Consider the following 6316-nt stretch of genomic DNA (forward strand, 5'->3'; position numbering starts at 1 on the left):
AGAGACCAACGCCTTTTTCCTCATTGAGAGGCACAGCCCTTGATTCTTTTCCATCATAGAACAAATTTTTGTCCGAGATTTACTTCATCTATCGTACCATAACAAAATTGAGTCTCAATTAAGGGATCCATCAGTCCAGCCTCTAACCCCATCCAGTCCCGTGGGTTAGCCAACCACCCAACCACTGTGTTGATGGGATCCAATTAAGAATTTGGTTAGGTTTTGTCCCGGGTAGCAAGGAAAAGAGTTCCTAGGCCCCTAACCAGGTGTTCATGCAAACTTCAAACTAGTCACACCACTTACACACCCAATATGAAATTGCCTTTTTCATAGAATCAACTATCTTTAAAAAACAATCATTTAATGAAACCATTGTGTCACTGATCATAATCCTCAAAATCTCCTGTTGAATCTTTATTTCCAATCATTCCTTCATTGGTGTACTATGGCATCATTGGTAACAAACTCTCGTCTTTCCACATTGCTTTACATCAAACCACATTATTTAATTCCACAATCATTTCATAAGTATTCCTATTCTCATCCAATCTCATCATTTTCATCTCATCACATCTTTCCTCAATTTGTCCTCATCAGATCTCATCCACTCACATCTACCCATATTCACATCTCATCACATCACATTCATTCACATCTCATCCATTTAGACCACATCTCATCCTTTCACATCACATTCATTCACATCTCATCCATTCAGACCACATCACATTCACTCACAACTCATCCATTCAGACCACATCACATTCACTCACAACTCATCCATTCATTTTACCTTACATCACATTCATTCACATCTATCCTGATTCACATCACATTCATTCATAGCCATCACATTCACATTCATTCATAGCCATCACATTCACATTCATTCATATCCATCACCTTCATTCATTCATAGCCATCACATTCACATTCATTCATATCCATCACCTTCATTCTCATCACCATTATATCACATCACTTCTATCCACATCATGTCTCATTCATACACATCTCATCTCATTCATCCACATCCATCCAATTGTTCACATGTACGACTACTCATATTTATCAATACATTCATATCTATCACTTCACGTCCGCATATATTCATGTTACATCACCTCACATTCTTTCACATACACATCTATATCCGTTCTGTCACATACATCCACATCCATTCTTTCACATACTCATTCATATCCATTATTCACATACACATTCACATCCATTCTCATACACATTCTTATCTATTCTTTCACATACTCATTTACATCTATTCCTCACATACACATTCACATTCATTATCATCACATACATTCACTCACATCCCATATCATTCATTTACATTCTGATTCACATGACATCCCACTGATCATTCATTTACATTCTGATTCACATGACATCACATCTCATCTATTCATTCATCATCTATGTGATTCACATCTTATCTCATCACATCTATTCACCTCTATTCACATCACATCCATCCATCCATTCTTCTCATCTATCTAATTCCCATCACATCTATTCACCTCATATTCTCATCACTTCTATTCACATCACATCCATCCATCCATTCATTCCCATCTATCTGATTCACATCACATCTCATCACATCTATTCACCTCCCATTCTCATCACCTCTCTTCACATCACATCCATCCATCCATCCATTCATCATCTATTTGATTCACATCTTATCTCATCACATCTATTCACCTCATATTCTAATTCTTGCTATTCACATCACATCCATCATCTATCTGATTCACATCTTATCTCATCACATCTATTCACCTCACATCTCATCACCTCTATTCACATCACACCCATCCATCCAATCATCTATCTGATTCACATCTATTCGCCTCATATTCTCATCACTTCTATTCACAGAATTTAAACATAGAATTTAAGAGGATTCTAATTTTTGATATAAAGATTCTTTTTACATCTATTTATGCATAGTTTAAATTTGAGGAAAATAACACTTTTGAAAAAAAATTAAGTCCTTTATGCATCTTTCTATGCATAAATTCAATTTTAATGAGAATAACACTTTTGAAATAAAAATAAATCTTTTATGCATCCTTCTATGCATAAATTCAATTTTAATGAGAATGACACTTTTGAAATAAAAATAAATCTTTTATGCATACTTCTATGCATAAATTCAATTTTAATGAGAATGACACTTTTGAAATTCAATTTTAATGAGAATGACACTTTTGAAATAAAAATAAACCTTTTATGCATCCTTCTATGCATAAATTCAATTTTAATGAGAATGACACTTTTGAAATAAAAATAAATCTTTTATGCATCCTTCTATGCATAAATTCAATTTTAATGAGAATGACACTTTTAAAAATAAGAATAAATCTTTTATGCATCCTTCTATGCATAAATTCAATTTTAATCAGAATGATACTTTTGAAATAAAAATAAATCTTTTACGCATCAATTTAATTTAAATGAGAATGCCACTTTTGAAATAAAAATAAATATTTTATGCATCTTTCTATGCATAAATTCAATTTTAATGAGGATGACACTTTTAAAATAAAAATAAATCTTTTGGAATGCACAAACGGAAGGAATTACTCTTTTAGAATAACCTAATGATAAACTTTATTTCCATAAAATTTTAAAAAAAATTACCATAACCTCCTTTATATGGCTAACCATTTCTCAATTTTAACATTCAATTTATGACTTGAACTAATCCAATTTGAATTCTAATATCTTTAATCTACTCCATTTTTTAAAAATCAAGAGACTAAACAATGAAAAGAGTTTAATCAATCTTCTAATCAAACTTTCTAGGATTAAGAAGGGCTTAATTGTGAAGAAGAGAAGGGGGTGGCCTTTCCATCAAGGCATAGAATCAGATTTTAATTCAAACATTTACAAAGCATAAAATTTAAGAAAACTCTTGTTTGCAGCAAGAGTGGCCACCAAATTCACTTGGAGAGGATTAGGCCAAAAACAGTTGAATTATCAAGAAATTCAATGTTAAATGACTCAGGAGGACGACAGAAGCAGAGTAACAGTGCATAAACACCATTAAGCTTTTACAAAAAGGGGAGGCTTCTATTTATAGGGAAAAAATGAGCCTCTAACCAAGCAAACTAATTCTAGAATTTTCCAGATCAATTTGGTCAATTTTGACCATTTTTAGGTCAGTTTAGCTTACTTTTTGGATCTAGTTGAAACAGGATAGAGGAGAGATAAAAATATCTCATTATTTATGAGTTTAAAACTCCTCCACACATGTGAAATAGGCGCCTCCTTCATGAGTGAAATTCCCAACACCGAGGTGTCAAAAATGCATCGTTTCCTCTAAATATCTCTTCTTTTTTAACTAATAAACCTTGTCCTTAGTCAACTCTTCATCTTATGTGAGTATTTACTCATTTTTGGGGGATTTTCTTTTATTCTTCAATTTATCTCCTCCCTACATTTGGATTAATCTTATTGGTCCATAGGAACCTTAATTGGAGCATAATTCTAAAAGTTCTGAAAAACTCAATCCTTAGGCTAAAATCCTTTATACCTTTTTTTTATTAATTCCAATTGCACATTGGAAAGTTTTTTTTGAATTTTTGTTTCAGGGGAAACCATTTTAGACACTAGGAGGATTTTTATATCCAAAAATATCTCAATTTTGAATTACCTCCCTCTAGATATTTTCTCTCTCTAGGCCAAAACAGGGTAAAATAGAATCTTTCTTTTATTTCAGAGAAGGGAATAATTATCAGAAGGGGAGGTTATTACACCTGCACACCTCAAAAGCTAGAGGGAGGAATCTTACATCCTACCCCACTTAAAAAACGCGAGATGTCCTCATCTCGCAAAATTAGAGGACAACTCTTTTCCTTAAGATCCAACTGAGTATGGGGTTCCTTATAGTCTGGTGAATGCAACAGAATCCTGGGATAACGATCCCTTATATAGAACTCATCTTATCAGATAACAATTCACTCAGATCATAACATTCAAATCCTTATCACAATAATGGTCCATTAGACCGAACTTTCTATCTGAACAGTCCTCCATGGGAATTTTCAATTATACAGATTTTTAATTTGACATCCCTTAACTTGATCCACTGGGTCAAGTGTTAACATCAGCAATCTAACAGCACAATCCACTAATCTCGTAGTGATTTGCTGAAGTCATTAACGTCATTCCAGTTATGAACATCATCACAGGGACTCGTCCCATTCATCCTCATTGTGGTTTGCTCAGCTTATTAAATTTCAACCAAAATTCAGGAATCATCATTTTTCAATCAGAATCCAAGTCAACTCATCAGTTCTCAACCAGAATTTAAAAATCATATCAACCACATTCGAATTCATCATCTGGATAGCATTTATGCTTATAATTTCAAGTCTTAGATTTACTCGTATATACTGCTAGTAAGGAGCTACAGTTATACCCTCGGTATATACAGGTAGTCACGGACCTTGGAACCATAAGGTAATACCACCATGTCTAGGTCTCAAGCAAGTTAGGGATTCCATGCAATTGCGGTACTTCCATCTGAAGACCCAATTACCAATTTATGAATTTCAGTCTCTGAATATCGATTTGTATCAATTTCATCACACATTTCCAACCTTTTACTATTACTTCATAAACTTGTGACATTTTTTGCTTCTCAATTGATCCAGATTAGCCAATTCGTTCGGATACTAGTTGTGAGATCCCTCACCCCACCGCCCAATGAATTCAGGGGTGCTAGCACCGGAAGTAGCAATTCTTGCACAGGACAGGGTCCCACACTCGAGGCCTCGCCCACTAATATCTCGACAAGAGACTAATCCATCGGTTCTTCCTAAACCGAACCCGAAAAAATTTCCCTTGCTCGGAAAGCACGAGCGATTCCTCCAGGATAATTTTTCTCTAACGTAGTCAAAAGCCTAACTAACTAAACTGATCTCACCGAACCCGTAAGTCCCATAGTCAGATCAAGGAAAAGATTGCACTTGGATCATAGAGGCCAATGCTTTTTTCCTCATTGAGAGGCAGAGCCCTTGATTGTTTTCCATAGAACAATTTTTGTCTGAGATTTACTTCATCTATCGTACCATAACAAAATTGAGTCTCAATTTAGGGATCCATCAGTCCAGCCTAGACCCGTGGGTTAGCCAACCGCAACCACTGTAGTGATGGGATCCAGTTAAGAATTTGGTTAGATTTTTCGGGTACCAGCAGGGAAAAGAGTTCCTAGGCCCGCTAGCTGGGTGTTCATGCAAACTTCAAACTAGTCACACCACTTACACACCCAATATGAAATTGCCTTTTTCACAGAATCAACTATCTTTAAAAAACAATCATTTAATGAAACCATTGTGTCACTGATCATAATCCTCAAAATCTCTGGTTGAATCTTTATTTCCAATCATTCCTTCATTGGTGTACCTATGGCATCATTGGTAACCAGAACGCTCACCGCCTGTCCACTCAGGGGCCTTTTTAATAGCTCCTAGCTCATAGTAACTGAGAAAATATTCACATATCAAAAATGGAATCTTTGTTGAAGATCAGCAAGATCAACCAACGGATCCATATAAAAGAGCCATGGACTCATCCGTTGGTTGATCAACAAGTTCAACCAACGGATCCATATAAAAGAGCCATGGACTCATCCGTTGAGGACCAGCAAGGTCAATCAACCAGATCCATGCCCGAATTCAGAAAACAACTCTTACTCCTTGTTCCAATATCTCCGTTGAAGATCAGCAAGATCAACCAGCGGATCCATATAAAAGAGCCATGGACTCATCCGTTGAGGACCAGCAAGGTCAATCAACCAGATCCATGCCCGAATTCAAAAAACAACTCTTACTCCTTGTTCCAATATCTTTTGGGATGCACGTGTGGGTATCATCAGCCGACTGAGAGCCTGAGCACCGTATGGTCAACACCGTCTAGGATCCTTCGCAGGTGATCTAGCACTTCACTCATAGGCTGCTTCCTTGGTCGAAAGCTCACCATTTTAATCGAACCGAGGCTGGTCAAGACCTTGGCCGACCTTGCTACACGAGACGTCCTCCATTGACTCTCCGTCACATAGCTGTTGCAACTTTATTAGATTAGGCCTCCACGACCTCATTCACAAGACCGCATTCTTGAGATAAAACATTCATTTAAAAATTGTTCAAAAATACAGTTTCTATAACGACCTCTCGTCTTTCCACATTGCTCCACATCAAACCACATTATTTAATTCCACAATCATTTCATAAGTATTCCTATTCGCATCCAATCTCATCATTTTCATCTCATCACATCTTTCCTCAAT

This window comes from Cibotium barometz, chromosome 55, assembly GCF_041138505.1.
Source record: "Cibotium barometz isolate CiBa-2024 chromosome 55, ASM4113850v1, whole genome shotgun sequence".
Lineage (NCBI taxonomy): Eukaryota > Viridiplantae > Streptophyta > Polypodiopsida > Cyatheales > Cibotiaceae > Cibotium > Cibotium barometz.